The sequence below is a fragment of the Calidris pugnax genome, unplaced genomic scaffold (assembly GCF_001431845.1).
Source record: "Calidris pugnax isolate Ruff unplaced genomic scaffold, ASM143184v1 scaffold70, whole genome shotgun sequence".
Taxonomy (NCBI): Eukaryota; Metazoa; Chordata; class Aves; order Charadriiformes; family Scolopacidae; genus Calidris; species Calidris pugnax.
Genome location: NW_015090862.1, coordinates 291968 through 312440, shown reverse-complemented (window position 1 = coordinate 312440; position 20473 = coordinate 291968). Strand labels below are relative to the sequence as shown.

Genomic DNA, 20473 nt, shown 5'->3' with positions numbered 1-20473 from the left:
GGGGGGGGGGGGATTGGGGAGGGAAGGAGGGAGGGAATACAACAGCAAAGGCACACCCAAAGCATCTGTGAGGCTGTGCCAGGTTCAAGCAGTTGTGCACAGATCAGGCGTGACGCACACACGCTCCCTCCGTGCCACGCAGTACACATCCACTACCTGACAAAGCAGCAGAGAAAAGCCAACTGTCCCCAAAATGGAGGGTCCAGCTCAACAGGAGGCATAGCCCGGGCAAGATCAGCCCTGCCAAGGAACATGTGAAGGTACACAGGAGAAGAGCAAAGGAAACACGGGTCCATGCACTCTCCCCTCATCACATCTGTAAGGACTCAGCACAGCCCTGGTCCATGGCCATGACCCTGCCCTAAGGTGGTCCCTGCCCTGGCTAAGGTGGTCTGGTCAAGCACACAAGCCTCCACTGTCCCCTGCTTTGCCCCAGGCACCTTCCCAGGATCCCTGCCATTTCCAGCCACGCAGCCATCCCCAGCAGCCCCGCCACATGCTCACGGAGCACCAGACGAACAGAGATGCTCTTCACAGCCTCTAAATAATGAAGATGAAGACACCAGGTGCCAGACACCTCAAGGGCACTCCAGTATGTGTGTGCCCATGCGTCAACACGTGTGTCTACTGAACAGAAAGAGACCACCAACATGACCAAGCACTACTCCCGGGGTGTTCCTGGGGGGGGCCTGCTTCTGCGGTGGGCTCAGCTGGGCTGTAGCTTCTCCTGCTGAGAAGGCAGAGACACCAGAGAGCCTCTCCTCCAGCTGGGAGACGAGCACAGCAGCAGGGCTGTGGTTTGCAGCTTGGGGCTGCAGAGCCCACAAGGAGCTACAAATTCAGTGGGAGACATGATTCACAGCGGGGCGAGCTGCGGGCTCCCGGGGGCCGGGGGGTGAAGGCAGCCCCAGGGGCTGCGGTAGGGGCTCAGGACAGCTGCGGTGCGGGGAGATGTAGCACCTACCACAGCCGCCCGTGCATTAGCTGGCTGTGGTCTGCGATGACACAAAACCTTGTTAGCTGCGGCGTTGTATTTTGACTGAAGCAGACAAGCAGGAGAATGAAAATGGATCCTTTTATGTAAGCTCCCGTACATGCTGTAACAGCTCCTGACATCTTTCTCCCCAGCTCCTCTCCTTTCCTGGTACTTGTGTGTGCAGGGCTGGTGAGGGGAGGCAAGCTGAGATTGCACCGGGCAAGGAGGCTGCAAACCCCTCCTGGCCTTGAAAGCATGGGTTTGGGCAGTGGGGTGGCACCCCATGGGGAGAAAGGCAGAGCTGGACCTGCTCAGGAGCGTGGTGAGAAGCCTGCTGGCATGGATTGGACTTGGTGCCCAGGGCTGTGGGGTATGGGTGCCACAGGGCACCCCAGCACAAAGGGGCAAGGCTGGAGGCAGGTCAGCTTAAACTCAAGATCACTTATCTGGCTAATCCCAGGCAGGGGCAGCTCCAGTGAGACTTGGTCACTTCAGGGTTAGGGCTTGGGCACAGGGAGGTCACTTACTGGGGGGCTGTGTGGGGACCCACCATGCCTGGGGACAGGTCTGAACGAACTGGAAACAGAGTAGACAGAGCAGGAGGAATGAAAGAGCACAATTAACTGTGGTAAAAGCCAAGGCTGGGAAAGAACATTACCATTAGCATAATTATTATTATATTTTTTTCCCCTATTTTTCACAATTCACTAAGAATTAGCTTAACAGAAGAAAACATCTTCTGTGACATGCTGGCGAATATAAAGTTTAGAGAAACACAATGGTGTTTCACTTTAACTCTGGGCATTTACCTGTTTCTTTAAGAGGAAAGTTGAGGAACTTTAAAACCAGAATTTTCTTTCTAAAGGAAAATTGCAATCTCTTCATAGAGAGAACAGCAGAATGAAACCCCAAAACACTTGTTTGTTTGCCTTACTGCCCCAAACAATTCAGTAAGACAGAAGCATGTCTGCGACTTCCAGTATTAGTGAAGATGCACTTTTCTCAACAACAACCTCCACAAGAACAAGCAGGAACTTCTGCAATATCTTGTCTTGATCTGCTGAGACTGGCCGGTGTCCCCAGAACTACCGAAAGCTTTGGCACGTGGATGCAGAGAGGGCACCCCTCCTCCTCCTCCCCTCATCCTCCCAGAGAACCAGCACAGGCAATAAATACCCAGAATGAAATGGCTTTAAAGAACAAAGAGTATATGAGGACAAAGTCAGAATGAATCAAAAAAAAAAGGATATAAAAATAACAAAAAAGCATTGCAATTAGCTAAACTGTTAAATGAATAAAACAAAGTAAGAATGAATCAAAAAAAAAAAAAAAAAGGGATATAAAAATAACAAAAAAGCACTGCAATTAGCTAAACTGTTAAATGAATAAGAAGGTATTAAATAAAGTTTCCTGAATGTCAAGTTGACACACTTTTTTTTTTCCCCCCCTCTTCTGTTCAGGAAAGGAAATCAGTCCCTTGAGTAAATCTCCCTGCTCCAGGGCTAGGCATTAAAGGCTTTCTGGTGGATGTCGCTGGCTGAGGTCCCTTTGATCTGGGCTGCTGGATGCAGCACACATCTCCCAGCCAACACCACCCTCCTCCCGCATCCTCACCGCGGGGATGGCACCAGCAGAGCTGCTGCTGTGGGCAGGGCTGGCTAAAGAAGGGGCTGTATGCTGTTTCAGATGCACGGGGAGGGGGGAGCTGCATTGCTGCTTGCCCCCTACTGCTATCCAAATGTCACCCCTGGGCCTTTCTATCAGGGTGCCTTTGTCTCTCCAGCTTGCCACCTCTCCTCCAAGTAGGACAAAACAGCAGGGCTGCTGTCACATCTCCACCTTCACCTCTCCCACAGGCACCAGCAGCAATTTTCCCCTCTCCGGGGAGAGCAGCTTTGTTTAGCAGCATGTTACCTGTCAAAGGCTCTTCCCTCGGCATCTCCTGAAGGGAGTGAAACCTTTCTTTGTGGGGAGGAGAGGAGATACTCCATCCCAAGGCAAACACTGCCAGCTCCCTGGCACGAGAGCCAGTACCTTGGTGGCTTCGCAGAAGGAGCATGGGGAGGTGGCCCCGTTCCCTTGCTCCCCACTTCTGCAAACATCCAGCTGCTCAGAAGCACCAGGGCATGCTGATGGCATTATTTCATGTCTAGAAGGTCATTTATGGAAGGTAACTACAGTGACATGTATATATGCATATATATGTGTATTTCTGGATTTCTCCTGTGCTTTGTGTGTGTGTGTATATATATGTAACCCAGCACCTTAACCAGTGAGATACCGACAAACCTATCAAATGAAGCAATTTGTCTCAGACAATTGCCTGAGCTGCCTCTGATGTCGCTGTCTCGCCACTGACAATAAGAGGCTCTTAAGTGTCCTGAAAATTGTACTGCGAGTTCCCCAACGCTCTCACCCCCGCCTTCGCTCCTCTCCCTCGAGCTCCTTCCCGTGTTTCTCCAGCAAAACACTCTCTTACGCAAACAAACATGCAGGGAGGCACAAAAGGCATTTTTGTCTAGGATTTCAATACAACCACGTCTTTCTCATTCAAATATTCAGCTGTATCCTTCAGAGATCAAAAGCATAGCGCTGAAATGAGGCGAGGCACGAATATCCCAAGCCACCAGCTCAAACCTCCCTTTCATTCCTGTCCTGGCTCAGGGGGCAGATAGAGGAATCTGTCACCCCCACCGCAGTGGGCTCCCAGGTGTCACAGACCCGGTGTCCCTGTGCACACAGGTACAGCTCTGTCACATCACCCTCTCTCCTCCACCTCCACACAAAGCCCCACACAACCACAGATGACAATAAGGGCTGTTAAAACCTTTATGAGTTATTTCTGTGCAACAGGCAGACTAAGAGGGGTCTGGAGAATAAGTCTTATGAGGAGAGGCTGAGGGAGCTGGGGTTATTCAGCCTGGAGAAGAGGAGGCTGAGGGGAGACCTTATTGCTCTCTACAACTCCCTGAAAGGAGGGTGGAGAGAGGGGGGGGTCGGTCTCTTCTCTCAAGTCACAGGCGACAGGACAAGAGGAAATGGCTTCAAGTTACCCCAAGGGAGGTTAAGGCTTGATATTAGGAAAAATTTTTTCACTGAAAGGGTTCTCAGCCATTGGAATGGGCTGCCCAGGGAGGTGGTTGAGGCCCCATCCCTGGAGGTGTTCAAAAGACGGGGTGATGTAGTGCTGGGAGGGCTGGTTTAGTGATGATGCTCCTTGTTTGTTGGGTGGGTGTCTATTTTTGTCAGTGAGGTTGACCGTTGGACAAGATGATCTTTAAGGTCCCTTCGAACCTAGAAGATTCTGTGATTCTGTGATGATCAGGGTGCTATAAGGTCTCCAGAGAGGTCCAAGCTGGGGCTGGCACATCCTGGACCAGAGAAAGCTCCCTACTATGAGAAACCTGCAGTGGGGTCTGGCCCAAGGAAGCATCCCCATGTTCTGCACCAGCACCCAGAGATGCCACAGCTCGCTGCTCCAGGAGGCAAAAGGTGCAGCTGTACTGCTTCCCTGTGCACAGCCTCCTCCCAGCATGGCCAGTGCTGGAACATCACAAGCACCCGTTGCCACCTTCCCCCAGTGGAGATATACAAAGAGGGTGCATGAGTGAAGTGCACCCTGCCCTGAAACATGTCCAACAAGCCTCCTCTGCCTTCCAGCCCAAACTGCACCACGGGCTCAGGCTTTTAATAGGGACCAGCTCCTCTGCCCAGCAACCTCCGTGGATCAGCCTTTTAGCTCCCCTTCCAGCCCAAAGATCCCTTTTCCTCGCTGGGGACCTGCATGATGGGGCAACAATGCTTAGCCCTGGCAGCTGCTTTCCCCACCTTGCCAAGGAAGGTGCTCTGCTCAAGTCATGGGGTTTGGTATGTTTACTGTATAATATAGGAACTCGTACCAGTTTTATAAGCCCCTCCTGGCGCAAATCGCATTGTAATTCTGAACAGCTTTAAACTCATTTAAATCCTAATAAAAACACCACCCTGCATTTGCATTCGCTGCTGGCTGGTCCCTGTGGCTGCTGTGACAGCAGGTCCTGTGGAATTGATAATGCTTGGGACACCGCATACCAGAAACCATCCCTCACAGGTGGGGCTGGGACACGCACTTAATAGGACAATTAAAAAAATAGATGCAGGAAATAGACCTTAAGGCTGATTCAGGATGGTGCACAGCGGGTACCAAAGCTTTCACAGCAACATAGGAGAGCAGCAGCACCGGTGCTGAAACCTCAGTGTCCCACATCAGGCCGGGTACACAGCTCTGACAGAACAAGGCACCTGCAGTCAGCACCGTGAGGGGGTTTTAAAGGAGGACAGGGAATGACTAATGAAGTGCCAGCAAATAACAAGCCCTGTGGATGCTGCAGGGAGTTTGTGCATGAATGGCAGAGGCGCCCTGGGGGCGGATGGGGACAGACGCAAGAACTTGCCCTGGTTTCCCATGCTGCCTGGTGTGCTGGTGACAAGGGGGGGCTGCTGTTACAGCTTGGAGGCACATCATGCCATGGGGAAGGTGCTGTGACTGCATCTCACAGCACACCCTCCACCCCCAGGGCCACCGTGATGAAGCACCAGTCCTGCCCTTCCCTCCTGAACGCAGACAAGTGGGATTTGCTGGGGTTGTGCTGGAGAGGAAGGTAACAAGGGGTTGGCCAAGACCCTGAGAGCCCCAGCTCCCATCAGCAAGCCCATACAGTTCTCCTCCCTCACCCCAGGCGCAGCACTGACCCAAGCCCTGCTCGCACGCTCATGATCACCTCTCCCACCCTCCCCAGCTCTGCTGCTCCACCCTTCCCTACAGCATCCATTGCCTCTTTCCTCCATGTCCAGCTCTGATCCATCCCCAGCCCTCTGCCCTGCTCGCCCTCCTCGGCACTTGTCCAGCACTTTATGCCTGGCTGTTCTTGGTGATGACATTAATAGGCCCCCCTGAAACAGTGAGATTATGAGCTATACCCTTCCAGCAATAGAAATACTAATTATTACTGAGATAAATGGGAATATCAATGATGAAAGTCAATATTATTGCCTTCTTTGTTCCTGTTTGTTTTATTTGTAGATGAAAAGACCACTCAGCCCGTCTCCCCAGGATGTGGTCGGGAGCTGGAACAGCTCCTCTTGGCAGGCTCGTCCAGAGCTACGCTCTGATAAGAAATCATCCTGCACACATGCTTGCAAAGGGCTCTCTAAATCAGCAGCTCTCAAAAAGCAGGCATTGTCTTTGATTGATTCATAAAACTGGAGCTGCCTCTGTTCCCCACTCCAGTACCAGGCGAGGGAGGATTTAGGGGAGGGGGAAGGTGTAACGTGGGTGGAAGTGATTAATTGCAGAACACGGCGCAGCGCTGGGAAGGCGCCACAGTTTGGCTAGCTTGATGCTTACGCCTTCATCTTCCTCGCCCAACAGTTTAGCCATCAAGATGGGAACCAAGAGCCCTTTCCAGGCTTCGACACCGGCTCTCAGGCAGACCTTGGGCAAGTCCCCCCAGCACTGCTGCAGCCAGGCAAGCACTTACAACAGCAATGTTGCCTTATTCAGCAAGTCTGCTCCTTCCGCATATTCTGAGTCAGAGCTGCTGATTTCAGTGACAAGAGACCTTTTTTTTTTTTTTAAGCCCTATTAGCCTCGCAGAGCTAACACAGCTAGGAGCGGGTGAATGGGATGCTAATTTTGGATCGTGCCTAACGGCGTCAGGAGAGAGCTTCCTGGAGCAGCCCCTCTCCGCAGGCAGGCGGATGTGCTCCCCACGACCCACCGCCGTCTCCCCCGTACCTGCAGGAGGCACAGCACGGAGGGAGAGGTGGCATCAGGGTGGGAAACACTCCCATGCCCAGCTTGGCACACCCAGAGCACAAGGCACATTTTTCTCCTTCCTAATACACCCTTATTGTGTCACTAAAAATGCCTCCATTCCCTTCAAGCCCCCAGTCCAGCACCAGCGAACATTCATGGGAACAAACCAACCCACTGACCCCCAACTCGCTCATCTCCAAGTATCAATACAGCAATTGCCTCCCTCTAATGAATACAGCCCAGCCCCTCTCCATGCTCACGAGGACAAGCACTGCTCCTGCCTCTCTCCAAACCCAATGAAAGCAGGAGAAATGAAAGCCTTGCAGGAGTAATTATGCCGTTTTTTAAAAAGAAGCCACCATGCCCTGAGTATTTCATGGAAGGTAGTCTTTCTTAAAGCCTTTTAAACCCCTTCCCTTCCTCCCCCCCCGCGGGCCTTCTGCGCATGTCAGGGTGCAATTAAGCAGAAAGTATCAGCATGTAAACCCAAAGAAACAAACTACCATGCATGCCCAGCTCCCGCTCCTCCCCCCCCGCGGGCCTTCTGCGCATGTCAGGGTGCAATTAAGCAGAAAGTATCAGCATGTAAACCCAAAGAAACAAACTACCATCCATGCCCAGCTCCCGCTCTCGGTTTTTTAAAAAGAAGCCACCATGCCCTGAGTATTTCATGGAAGGTAGTCTTTCTTAAAGCCTTTTAAACCCCTTCCCTTCCTCCCCCCCCGCGGGCCTTCTGCGCATGTCAGGGTGCAATTAAGCAGAAAGTATCAGCATGTAAACCCAAAGAAACAAACTACCATGCATGCCCAGCTCCCGCTCTCGCTCCTGCTTCTTCCCCGCATTTAACATTAATGTGACATCCCAAGCTGTGCGTGCACGATACTATCTCCCACCCCGAGACAGGGAAGAGCTGTTCCACTGCTAGAAAACCTCAAATGCCTCCCAGCCTCGCTAACATGGCACCCAGACTCTTGCCACAAATAGCTCCCCGATGGTCCCTGCCAGGGCTTACACGCTCCAAACCCCGAGGCATCAAGCACCCCACACGAAATCCCGACACCGCAGATCTCTCCAGAGCTGCTGGGCTGTGACGGTGGCCCCCAGGTTTGCACCAAGCTCCTGCAACACGTGGTGCTGCCCTCGGGCCACCCAGCCTGGCTTATTGCCTAGCTTATTAGCATTTCACACAATTAATATTTATTTTTGCAAATGTGCTACCAAAAAAAAAATTATTAAACAACAACAAAAAATCTCTTTGTGTTAATGGCTTTGTCAGCCCTCAGAGTGAGATATTTGGAGAGAAAATTGGCTTAATCTAGAGGGCCAGGTGGGACCCAGGTAAGGTGTGGAAAAGAAATTCAGGGCTTTTCTTGGCCCTGCTAGGGTGAAGGAGCAGACCTTCTGTAACAGCACCTCCCAAACCAGGCTCTAGACTCCTCTCCCTCTGTTGCATTCCTTCCCTCCCACCTTGCTGGCTCTCTCAGCTCTTCACAGCCACCCTGTTTAACCACAGCTTTTGGACCAGCTGAAGACAAGAGTGTCTCTAGTTCCCCACTGTCCCATGCAACTTTCTTGGGGACAGCCCCAACACTGCTGTGACTCCTGTGTGACACCCCCCTGCTTCTGGGGGTACCATCTGGAACCCTTTGGAGACAGTGTAGGGTGGCAGGGAGTCCCAGGAAGGGTGTCCTCCTGCAGGAGACCTGCAGCCAGGCTCTATTGCATTGATCTTCCTTGCTCCGAGCTAGGAGATAACTTCATTTTGTTCAACAATCAGGGGAGGTAATGTTCTCTACCCAACAACTTGTATTCCTGCTTCTCCAACAAGTGCTGGACTGCACCATGCAGCACACTCCCAGGATAGACACCTTCTGGTAAAGGAGCTGCCACCCCTTTCCTCCCCTCACCAGCTCCTGCCATGCCAGGTGCTGCTCCCCAGCCCCTTCCCCTCTCTCATTCTCCCTGCACCACAAGGACACCCTCCTCCCTGCTCCTGGCCACCCTCACAAGGAGTTACTGGCCCATCGTTGCATGATATGGGGAGGCTGGAGTGGCCCCATTCACATTTATAGGCTTTTGACATGACCCCGATGACAGGGCTTTACTGGAAAGTCCGACCTATTGCAAGCCTGTGACTGCAGATCTAGTAACACCAGAGAGGAGGGAGAGGATTTTTTGGAAGCATTTATGACACACGCAGTCAGAGCGGAAGAGAAACATCCCTCAGAAACCACATAGGTTCAAAGATTTGCTCAGTTTAAACGCTAAAAATTCATGCATTAAAAATCCACTCAGGTTCAGCCCTGCTTCAGAACTAAATAAAACCTCTGACCACATCATCCAACCCCAAGGTTCACAGTCTCCTTGGGAAGAGGGCTTACGCATCTGCTCGAGGCTCAGGCTGAGATGCCCCCTCTCGGCACCAGCTCCTGCTTTGTGCTGGGGCTGTTGGGCTTGGTGAGGGGCTGTGCACTGACCCTGGGGTGTCCTGGACCTGAGATGTGGCTACTGCCCATCATTAGACCACGTGGGACCTGGTCTTGCAGAGGCCAGGCTGAGAAACGCAGACTACACCCCACTCTGCTATCCCAAGTTTCCTAGGAACGAACTTCTGTTCTTTTCTCCAAGGAAAAAGCACAAGGAAAAACAAAACCACCTTGTTTTCTAAATGCTATTCTTAGGAAAAATCTTCAGCTTTTGCAAATGGCACTCTGGAAGAAAATATCCAAATCTAAACCAAAACCAGATGGCTCTCAGCGCTCGTTTTTCAGGGAGGACTTTAACCAGCACGACCATTTCCCAGCAGAATTTTGTTTTGATAGAAGATCGCTAAGAATAAATGCGTTTCAGGGCTTGCTGCTGAGAAGGTGTTTTGACAGAAAACTGCCATTTCCATGGTCCCTCCACTTTCTCTGTCAGCCCTGACACGGTGGGAACTCCTCTGACCGAGCATCCCCTGCACACAGCTCTTCCCAGGGCCCAACCTGCAAGAAGCTCCCATGGGAGCAGGGAGGGATGGGTGCCTGGGTTCATTCCTGCTTACTGTAAAAATGGAAAACTCCAAAAAGCTAGAAATACCTCTGCAAAGCTGGAAATACCTCTCCACCAGCCCTCTCGTGCAGGAGCACGAGGCAAGGTGAGGACACGTGTCCCTTTTTTGCATGCATCAGGTTAAGCCTATGCAGCCTGCACTCTGCTTTGAGCAAAGAACGTGATGTAAAGGGGAAATCGTGTATCTATGTGCATGTGCCTAAGTGTGAAAGCCAGTTCTACCTCGCTGTTTTGATTCCCCTTTCTCTGAATCCAAGAGGGGATGCTGCCTCCTGGGCAGCCCCTGTGCTCTGCCCCAGGCAGAGGTGTCTCTCCCAGTGGCACCAAGACCACAGCGCAATCCACCACCTCCTACCGCCTTGGACAACATCAATTTGAACAATTCCCCTCCCCACCTCTGGCATATTAAAGATGCTTGAATCATCCTAATTTTATTTTTTTTTTTTCATTAGGAAACTGAATCCTGCTCTTCATAGAGAGATCCCTTTGTTCTCTCCTGAGGACTGACATCCTGGGAAATTGCCTCAGCCCAGTCAGCTCTGATGTTTGCTGTCTCACGCGTTGCCTGCATCAAACTGACAGTTCACAGCTTTCAGCTGAGGATTTGTACATACAGTACAAGCTGAAACCTGCTCCCATCTCTTTTAACTGTCCCGGCGAGAGCGCTGGGAGGAGGCTGAGTCGGCGGAGAGCGCGCGGGCGCCTTGCGACAGCAATAGAGACATCTCGGAACACGCTGCCTTTTGAGGACCCTCTCGCCTGCCCTCTCCTGGAAGATGAAGCCATGTCTGCCCAGCATCCCCCAGGATGCAGCGTTCCACTCTCCGTGCGGGCACCGTCTGCCCCTCGCCCACGCAATACGAGTTGGAGCAAACCCACCTGCATAAGCATAGCCATAAAGCCCCATGACAAAGCCATCCTTTCTCAACAGTGCCACCATCCAAATATTCATAGAATCATAGAGTTGTCCAGGCCGGAAGGGACCTCCAAAGGTCATCTAGTCCCACCTCCCCGCAGTCAGCAGGGACACCCCCAACTAGACCAGGTTGCCCAGGGCCTCGTCGAGCCTCTCCTTGAATATCTCCAGGGAAGGGGCCTCAACCACCTCCCTGGGCAACCTGTTCCAGTGCTCCACCACCCTCACAGTGAAGAACCCTCTCCTCATCTCCAGTCTAAATCTGTTCCCCTCCAGCTTGAAGCCATTGCCCCTCGTCCTGTCACTGCAGGCCTTTCTAAACAGGTTCTCCCCAGCCTTCCTGCAGGCTCCCTTCAGGTACTGGAAGGCATTTTGAATGCCTTCCCTCCCTCCCTGGGTAAAACCTCCCCCATGCAGGTGTGATTGGTTGAACATTTCCTACACTTTAAGACACACAGGCAGTGCCTGCCCCAAACCCTGGTTGAAAGCTGCATTGCTTTAGACCAAGAGGGCTGGGGAGCAGCCCTGGAGTAGAGGGGGGAAGGTATTTCCATCACACTTAGAGCAGCAGAAACCAGTCCAGCCCCAGATTCAGTGGGGCTGAGGCATGAGAGTGTCACAATACAACACAATACAGCACCCGAGGTCGTGTGCCACCTACCCAGGTCAGATGAAGGCAGGATGCTGGGGGATCGGATGCCGGGGGCGCGCTGGGCTTTGGCCTCTCCTCTGCTTTCCTCTCATGCACTGCGGGCACAAACGATATCGCAATTAGGGCTTTAAACCTGGCATTTGAGAGGCAAGCGGGAGAGAAATTAAAAAGCTGCGAATGCTTTTCCCCCTTCTCCCGCCCAAAACCAGAGCTCAGCTGAGCTTAATCTTCATCTGAGCTGATATTTAAAAGCTATAAATCAGGCTGCAACGGACAGAAAAACACAACTACCAAAATTTACTGGACCTGCTGCTGAAAGGACCAAAATGAACTGCTTAATAGAAGCCATTTTCCCATGGAAATAGAGCAGGCCTGTACTTAGCAGAGCATTGATCTGCTGACAGCTACCAGGACAGATTTGGGCCAGAGCACTTGGGAATCATTTGCAGTGATCTCTCAAGAAACACACGCATGCAAAGGCCCTCTGAAAAAAACACTCTTGTAAAACGGTGCTGTAGCTGTCTACAAGGCCAGATACCACTTGCTGGCCAGCACAGGTTCACACCACCCCCAGTAAGCCTCCCTGGGCAGGCAGCGCTGCCATGGCAGCTCAGACCCAGGCCTTGCTCTGGCTGCACCCCTGTCCCCCAGCCTTGGTGACTCCAGGTTGTGCAGAGCAATAAAAAACTCCACTTCACACAGGACAGGGATTGCAAACCACCACTAAAGCCTAGAGCTGCAAAAGGGTCTAGCAGCTCAGGAGCCCAGGGCATGAGGCTGTGTCTGGGGGACCCTTTGTCCCAAGGACTCAAGGTGTTTGGGGGGTCCTTCCATAGATATACTGGGATTTGGAGATGCTTTGTTACAGCCAGGGATAGCCCAAAACACTGCTCAGAGCAAAGCATCATCACGCCTCCCTGGGGACAACAGGCTGGGCTCTGCCAGATGCTTGGAGCTCCAGTCTAGCCAAGGAGTGCACAGGGACAGTGATCCTGTCCCACCCTGCCCTCCCTCAGCCTCACCTTGCACTGCCATCCTGGCAGGTAGGGGATGCTTCCTAAACCCAAGCTCCTCCATCCCACAGCTGCCCCACACATGGAGGGCAGCACAGCCTGGTGAGGCTGCCAGCAGAGTGCCCCAAATCAACTCTTTTCCAGCCTCAGGTTCACCTTCCTGCTGCTTTTCTCCCTCTGGAAAAGATTTTTCCATTACAATGTTCACTGTTTTGGGGGATGAAGTCAAGGCAAGGGGATGTATTCCTCCTTTTTTGGAATAAAAAATTTATTTCTTTGGATCTTGAGTAGCTCCACAAGTCAGTTCACTGTTTTGGGGGATGAAGTCAAGGCAGGGGGATGTATTCCTCCTTTTTTTGGAATAAAATTATTTCTCTGGATCCTGAGTAGCTCCACAAGTCGGCACAGAGGAGCCACAGGAGACATAAGCACTGCTGGAGGGGCTCCAGCCCACAGGACTCTGCCTGCCCTTCCCACCAGAGACACAGCACTGGGCTGGCCAGGAGGCTCTCACCTGCCTGCTAGCTTTTCCAAAGCAGTTATCATCTGAGATAACCCAAGGACACCCAAGGAAAGCAAAACCATCTCATTTCCAGAGGTGTTGAGTGTCCTTGGCACTTGCTGGCTTCAAACACGTGTGCTCATTGCCCCCAGCCCTTGGCTAATTCTCACCATCACACGGTCCCCACAGCAGCAGCAGAGACACAGATGACTTGGAAGACACGTGGGGCAGAAAGGACACAGGTTGAGGGGGGGATGGAGCCCTTTCTCTCCTGCCCAGCCACCTTCTGCACATAGCTCCTGCACAGGCTGGATCTATAATACCAATTAATAGTTCATTGTTTGTAGTGGGGTTTCTTATTCCCATTATTGACTACACCTCCTGACGTACTCATATATTTAGCAGATCTTACAATGATCCTAAAAGCTACCAAAATAAGCCTTCTTTGTAAAAACTAGGAGCAAACCAATGCCTCTGCTTTAGGGGAGGACAACCTGCCCATCCATGCTTCAAAGGACATCTGAGGTCCTAATATCGCTCAAGAGCCCGCAGAAAGCATTGAGAAATGGGAAACAACTTATTTGGCTTATTTACTTATTTTTGCTTTCACACATCACTTATTTTAAAAGACTAAAAACATGTTTATGAATTTAACATATTTAAATGGATCAAAATCTGTTTAGCTAGGAAGGAAAACAACTCTCCCACTCCAAACTTCTTGTAGGCTGGGACCTGCTTTTCAGTCTTCCACCCACAGCAAATATTTCAAATCTCTTTTTAAGCTGAAAGGCTGATTCCGGGGACAGGTCAGCGAGAGGACCTGCGTGAGGGACAGTTCCACCACACTGTCCTCCATCATTTCCCCAAGCATCCCTTACCCTGAGAGTCAGGGACACCTGGGCAGATGGGTCAACTGAGAGGCAGGGGCCAATAAAGACATCTGTGTGGGGGGAGAGCACCCAAGGAAGATAGAAAAAGTGAGAAGCCTTCCTTCCTCCTCCTCCATCAGCAGCTTTCCACAAGGAGGATCAATGCAGCCCACTGTAACTGCACCGTTGTTCCATTTTTAATTAATGAAAGAAAAAACTAATCATTGAATTAAACTTCTCATTACTCCAGCTGAATACCCACTAAGTAAATTTAATTACTGTACGAATTGGGTTTCTCCCTGCCTGTTTCATTAACTACTGATAAAGATGAAGGGAGGGGGGAAGAGGGAGATGAAAGCAGAGGAAGAGAATGGAAGACGGGAATAATAAATGCAAAAAACAGGTAAATGATTCAGCAGGTTTTAGGGGCTTTCAGTAAGGGTCTGGGGAAAGACCCTCCCACACCAGGCTGGAGGGAATCCCTGTGAGATAAAACCCCTCTCTCCAACCCACCTCCTGCCCAGGGATAACCACCATCATCTTCCAGGTCCACATCATGTGTAGGAACATACAGCCCCATGAGCTCTGCTTCTGTGCATCTACCCCACAGCCCAGAGCCTGGTCCCTGCTCCAAGCATCCAGCAGCTGAGCTGTTCTCCAGCACAGGCACACCACAAGGACCCCTTGGCATGGGGGCCACAGGGACAAGGTCCTACCACCCTCCCCAGCATGGCCACTTGCACACCCTGGGTTCACGGCCACCAGTGGACAGAGCATTGGGCGCAACTGGCTCCCCTTCAAATAAGGGCAGACACCGATTTCAGATCTTGATCCCTTCTGATCTCACATAGCTCTGAACAGCCAATTTTTGCCTCTGCAACAAAGGCAGCAACCCTGTAACGCTTCAGCAGGGAACCAGTGCTGACAAAAGCACGGGAAGCAGACAAGAATGGATATCAAACACCTGCTGTCCCACCACATAGCGAGACACCTGCCTGCTACTCTTTGTATTTTAAGCTTTTCTGCTGGAGTGGGAGTCCTGTGCGCCCAAGCTGCTGGGAGCCAGGGACATGCCAGCAGCACACTCCTCCTAGGAAATCAGCAGAGGGTGCATTCCTGCAGCCCTCCCACACTGCTGCACAGATTTTGTTTGCGGCACGATGCTGGGTCTCTCCTACTCTCCCCACTACTCTCTCACCCTCCATTCCTCCCTCCTGATAAAAGGCATGAGCCATTGTGGGGCAGGTCCAGCCCCACAGCAGAGAGGGGTCCACCAGCCCCTGCCAGGCACAGCAACCTCCCTTCCACCACATGCCTCCACGTCCAGCAGTTCTGCAGTGTGGCTGTTGATAAGGCCACATTTGGGATGAATTGGGGGTGGAAAGGGTGTAGTAAAGGCAAAATTTCTCAATTAGATAGCTTCAGCTTTCAGCTGAGCTGGAAGAGCATGGTGGAAGGGCTGCCCAGGCTCTCACAGTGATGGGATGGTCAGACCACCTCCTCTTTGTCATTGAGGAGCCAAGAGGAACCCATGGAGGCTTATTCTGCAGCCCCATGGGTAGGGTCTTGTTCACGGCCAGGCACTATCCCTCTGCCTTGCACCAGCAGCTTGTGGCCATCACTATGCCCAACCACTCTTCTGCAAGGCAAGGTGCTGCTGGGAGATGGGGTTTCTCCCTCATGACTTTGCTACATCTTCTGAGCCCAAGCCAAGCTGACACGTTTGAACCCTTCACCTCCATGCTTTGGTCATGCAAACCAGCCTTCTGTCTCCCTTCCCCTTCCTCCTGCTTCCCCTGCCCTTTCCTGCTCTCCTCACTCCTCAGGTCAGAAGAGGGGTTTCTCCTGTGCAAGACAAGTCCAGCTGCAAACACCTTCCAGGAAGACCCTTCAGTGTCACTTCTCCCCCTAAACTGGACTTTCTCAACCACTAGGCAGGGAAAACATTGCAATAACAGGCACAGATGCTGCAGGGAAGCAAAGAGGGCTGGGTGAGACCTGCCATGCACCCGTGGCAGCCAGCATGGGTCTGGGCACCTGCACCAGTGGCCACCATCCCAGCCTCAGGGCTCCATCCCATTCCCAGGAGGATGCGGGCTCCCAGGTGGGCTCAGCACAGCACGCTCTCCTTGCAGGCACAAGCTTTCTGACGTAGCTAAAATTAGCTCCCACAGAGTCTCTCCTGCCATCCCCAAAGTCGTTGGTACAACATGTTCTGCCACCACAGGCTCTTCCCAAGCTCTCACTCGAAAAAACTCAACGATGCGTAGTACGTGCCTCGCGGCTCCCACTCCCTCGCACACACACACACAAAGCAAATAACCCTGCAGGTTTTGCAGCCACCACCTCCCCGCTCCCTGCGCCGTGCTGCCGAGGGCAAGGCTCCCTCCTCCTGCCTGCCAGGGCTGCCCAAACACCCTCGTGCTACCCACCAACCCTGGGGCAACACCCATTCCTCCACCTCTCAACCCTGACAGCAATATATTCTAAGGATTTGGGCTGGGAAAACAGGGAGTCGTTTGCTTGCTAATTGTTTTGGTGGCCAAATTGAGAAATCAGGTTGACTGAAGGTTTGGGGTTTTTTTCACTTTGCCAAATTTTAAAACCCCAGCAATAATCCGGGGCTGAATCAAACATCTTGTTTGGTCTGAAGTGAAGCTTTCATTTTGTTTGTAGGTGGCTTTCCCCCCACACTGGAGAAAAAAAAAAAAACTAGAAAAAAATTCAAAATGAAATGTCATCTCGAAACAGATGGCTGAAAGGTTTCATTTTGAAAATGTCAAAATGAAACTTTTCAGTGTTTCACTTTTTTTCCCCAGCCAAAACCACTTGCTAAATACAACCTGAATTCGTGAGCTCTTTCTGTTGACTGAAACCTGAATTATTCGGTGCATAAGCTGTTTGGTGGAAGCCTTTTTTTGCAGGCCTGTGTACACCCCACACACAGTGCATCCTGCTGCAGAGGGGAGGGAAGGAGAACCCTCTAGCATGTCCTACAGCAGAGAAGCATCACAAGAAAGGAAAGCAAAAGCCCAGGGAGGTCTTACCGTGGCAGCAGACCTCTGCAGCTTCGTTTCGGGTGCTGGAGGGGCTTCCCGTGCAGCGGAGGGAGAGGGGGGTGCTGCGGCCCCGGGTGGGAAGGACAGGGTGGTCCTGCCTGTCTCATGGGACCCAACGCGGAGCAGCGGGGCACCTCGCTCAGTTCTGGACGCGCAGCCCTGCAAGACAGGATGAGGAAGAGTGTGAAGATGAATTTTTCTCCCTCCAGCACAATCTAGGCAGAAAAGGAGGGAGGTCTGGGGAGGCTGAGGCCAAGCACAGCTAAGGGATTAGGGCAAGGTAGTGGCAGCGTTCATCTCTGGATCGCTGGTTGGCTGGTGCCAGGTCTGTTCCCTGACTCTACTCCCCCCCATGCAGCAGTTTTCATCTCCTCTTGCCCTGTTCTCCCGGTGTAATAGCCCATCTGCTCGCCAGCACAGGGCTTTCCACACCAGTGGCCTCACAAGAGATAAACGCTGGTTGGCTGGTGCCAGGTCTGTTCCCTGACTCTACTCCCCCCCATGCAGCAGTTTTCATCTCCTCTTGCCCTGTTCTCATGGTGTAATAGCCCACCTGCTCACCAGCACAGGGCTTTCCATGCCATGGCCTCACAAGAGATAAGCAGGAGAACATCCTAAGTACCACACCCGCAGCAAACCCAAACTGAGGAACCTGCCCTGCTGGAGAGCATCTCCAGGAAGAATTGTTCCCTCCCAGCCATGGCCATCAATCATTTCAACTAGCCCACACCACAGGTCTCAGAGCTGGCCAAAATCAGATCCTAGGGATGAGCTCTAACCACCACCTGGGAACCAGCTCAGGGCTGAGCAGATCCTTCTTCCAGCAAAGCCCATGGCCCCTCTCCCATGCCCCGAGGCCACAGGAGGGTGGTCCTGGCTGCTAGTCCCAGGAACTGCCTTCCCCCAGGACCACAGCCAGGTCATTCCATCCCTACACCCAGAGGCTTGTCTCCCAGCTTGGTTTCTAGGTGACATTGTGTTGCTGGAGGACAACGCAATGGAGCCCTGAACCACACACACAAACCTCCCACCTCCAGCAAGCTGGAATCAGGTTTTTGACTGCAAAGTTCCCTCTTTAAGAGTTTTCAAGCAAAAGCAAAATCCAGCAGCCCCAAATTCTGCCCTGAACTCAGGGCCTCAACACACAGGAAATATTTTAAGTTTACTTTAATCCTCCTTTCTCTTCCTCTCCCAAATTACCCGCCAGTGCTGTCCCAAGACCCTGCATTTCCTTGCCATTCCTTGCACTGTGACTCCTACCATTCCCCAAAGAGCTGCAGGATCCCCGAGGCACACGAACAGTGTGCAGCAGAGGAACAAAACAGGTCAGATGCAGGAGGACATCCCCAAGAAAACCCCCAAATCTTTTATTATCATGATTTTGGGTTGGATTAAAACCTGGTTTATGTTCCACAGGAAGCTGGGTAAGGGGGTCACATGCCACAAAATCCTATGAAAGCAAGACCTCACACGTAAACCTGAGATGCAGAAGTCTGGTACAGAGTTCAGGTTAGAAACTGAGGTTCATTTTTGTTTGCCTTTTGCCTCTGGCTCAATCCAGGGGCAGCAGCACTGAGATGCTGCAGGAGCATTACCCTTCCAGCACGAGCACACACCACAAAATGCCAAGACTGGTGTCAGAAAACCTGTTTTTGCAAGATCACTAGCCTGATTGCTAGATGAAAGAGGATTAGATGAAGCTTAGACTAAGCATCTCAACAGTATCAGACCATAAGATGATGCTCAGCCGTCGGTACTGCTAAGGTAACATAGAGACAGAGTTATCTGCTAAGAGAGAAAATCTTACTTCAGAGAGCTCTCCTTGGCACAAAATAAAAGGTTTTTGCCAGGTCCTCAGTACGAGAGGCTACATGTCCGCAGGGGCAAGGCAGACCTGGAGCCTGCCGGATGGAGTCACATGGAATAAGAGGCAGACTTGCTCCAAACTCAAACCGCCTCCCAAGTTCAGGGGGCGGCAATCGGAAATTAAGCCCATCTGTTCCTAAACCATTGCACTAGTGGAGAGGTGAGCAGGCTGAGAAACACGAGCTCTAAAGAAAATCAAAAGCGCTTGAAACAGAGCCAGCAAGCTGCCCATCAGCGAGGGGGATGCTATGTCTCCAAGCTCATTGCAGCAGTGAGCTGCAGATCTCAGCCCAGACCTCAATTCAATCTCTTGAGCTGCAGCAGCACAAGGGTCCCTTGCATTAGCCCACCCTGGTAGGGATGAGGTGAGGCAGCCAAAGCTCCCCAAAACTCACAGATGAGCTGCAGACAAGGGAAACTGAGGCAGGCAGGTGGTGCCACACCAGCTCTGGAGCTACCACAGCTCAACTCCCCAGCGAGCCCCACGGCTGCAGCAATGCCAGCCCTGGCAAACATGCCTTGTATTATAGAACAGTGTTTCAGAAAAGAGCGTTAAGTGATGAGTCTGCATTAAAAGCAGCCAGTTTTGACATGTTTAAAAGAAAGTCTCCCTTTTTTTCCCCTCCCTCTGAGCCCACTTTTCATTCTAAGAATCTCTTCTTTTTTTTTTTCCACTCCCAAATCCAAACAAACTCTGCTGTCAAGCCCAAACACTCACTTTGCATTTCTGCCACATTCAAATAAATCATTCAGAACGAAACCAAACCTTCACATTTTCTCCTTCTCCCTTAAAAGAATGATGCTAAACCACCCAGCCAGCCTGGAAATCCATTTTTGCCTGGTTCCTGCTAAAACCCAGGACAGTGGGGTGTTGGCTGGGAGCAGGAGCGTGGGAGGTAGCAGCCAGGTGGGATTTTGGAAGTGCTGCCTACAAAGCACCTCTTGGTGCCAGGACATTCAAAAAAAGCAATTTTTACACAGCCTTTGTCCCTGCGAGACGGAAATAACGAGGGAGCAGAATGGGACCAGGCATGGGGAGGGAGATTTAGGAGCAGGTCCTGAGCACCACTCAGGTTACCTAGCGCCAGGCCAGCAAAGGAGGAGAGGTGGCTACAAGGAGCCATGTCCAGCATTAGGAATGGGGCAGAAGTACCTGGTTGCTCACGTTTGCAAGGAATAGAAACTCAGATTTAGCAATGAGTATTTATGAGTATTGAGGAAAAAAAAAAGGCATGCCACAGGGAATAACGGGGCTTTTTTGTGGCTGGCAGCTGAACGGAATAAATCTATCCACTGGGCATAAATTGTTTAAGCAAAAAATCCCTCTCAACTTGAATATTTTGCAAGAAAAATAGCAACAAAAAAAGCAAGAAAACTCCAAACCCTCATCCTTTTTCTCCTCAAGGTCAGAGTTGTTATTCTCTTCTGTGCAGGAGAAAAAACACCTTTCACTAGCAAGTTTAGCCGAAAGAAATGAAATATTTGGGAAGCGAGTGCATTGCTGCCTGGCCTGACCTGCCTGGCTGGATTAGGCTAAACATCTCTATGTAACAAGGAATTATTTTTCAGAAGCAAGTTGTGGGGAGCCTTGGTGGTGGGGCAGAGGAGCAAGTCTGGTGCAAGCGAGGAGGAGCACGGTGCTTCAGTAACCAGCCTGGTGTCTGCTCAGATGGGGATGGGGCAGGACCCCAGAGCCATGCGGGGAGCCCTGCAGCATCTCTGACCCCAGGGGCAGGATCCTGCTGCCATCTGCTCCTGCTCTCATCCCATGC

General features: G+C 51.7%; 1 protein-coding gene across 1 annotated transcript in view; it reads right to left on the bottom strand.

The window, feature by feature from the left end:
- The window catches only part of LINGO1 (leucine rich repeat and Ig domain containing 1), a 91313-nt gene extending 74324 nt beyond the window's left edge, over positions 1-16989 (bottom strand). The window contains exons 1-2 of the mRNA XM_014944744.1: positions 16824-16989; positions 11402-11487 (exon numbers count right to left, since the gene is read on the bottom strand). The gene's annotated coding sequence lies outside the window, so the exon portion shown is untranslated. The remainder of the gene's footprint in view (positions 1-11401; positions 11488-16823) is intronic.
- Positions 16990-20473: the final 3484 nt, after the last annotated feature.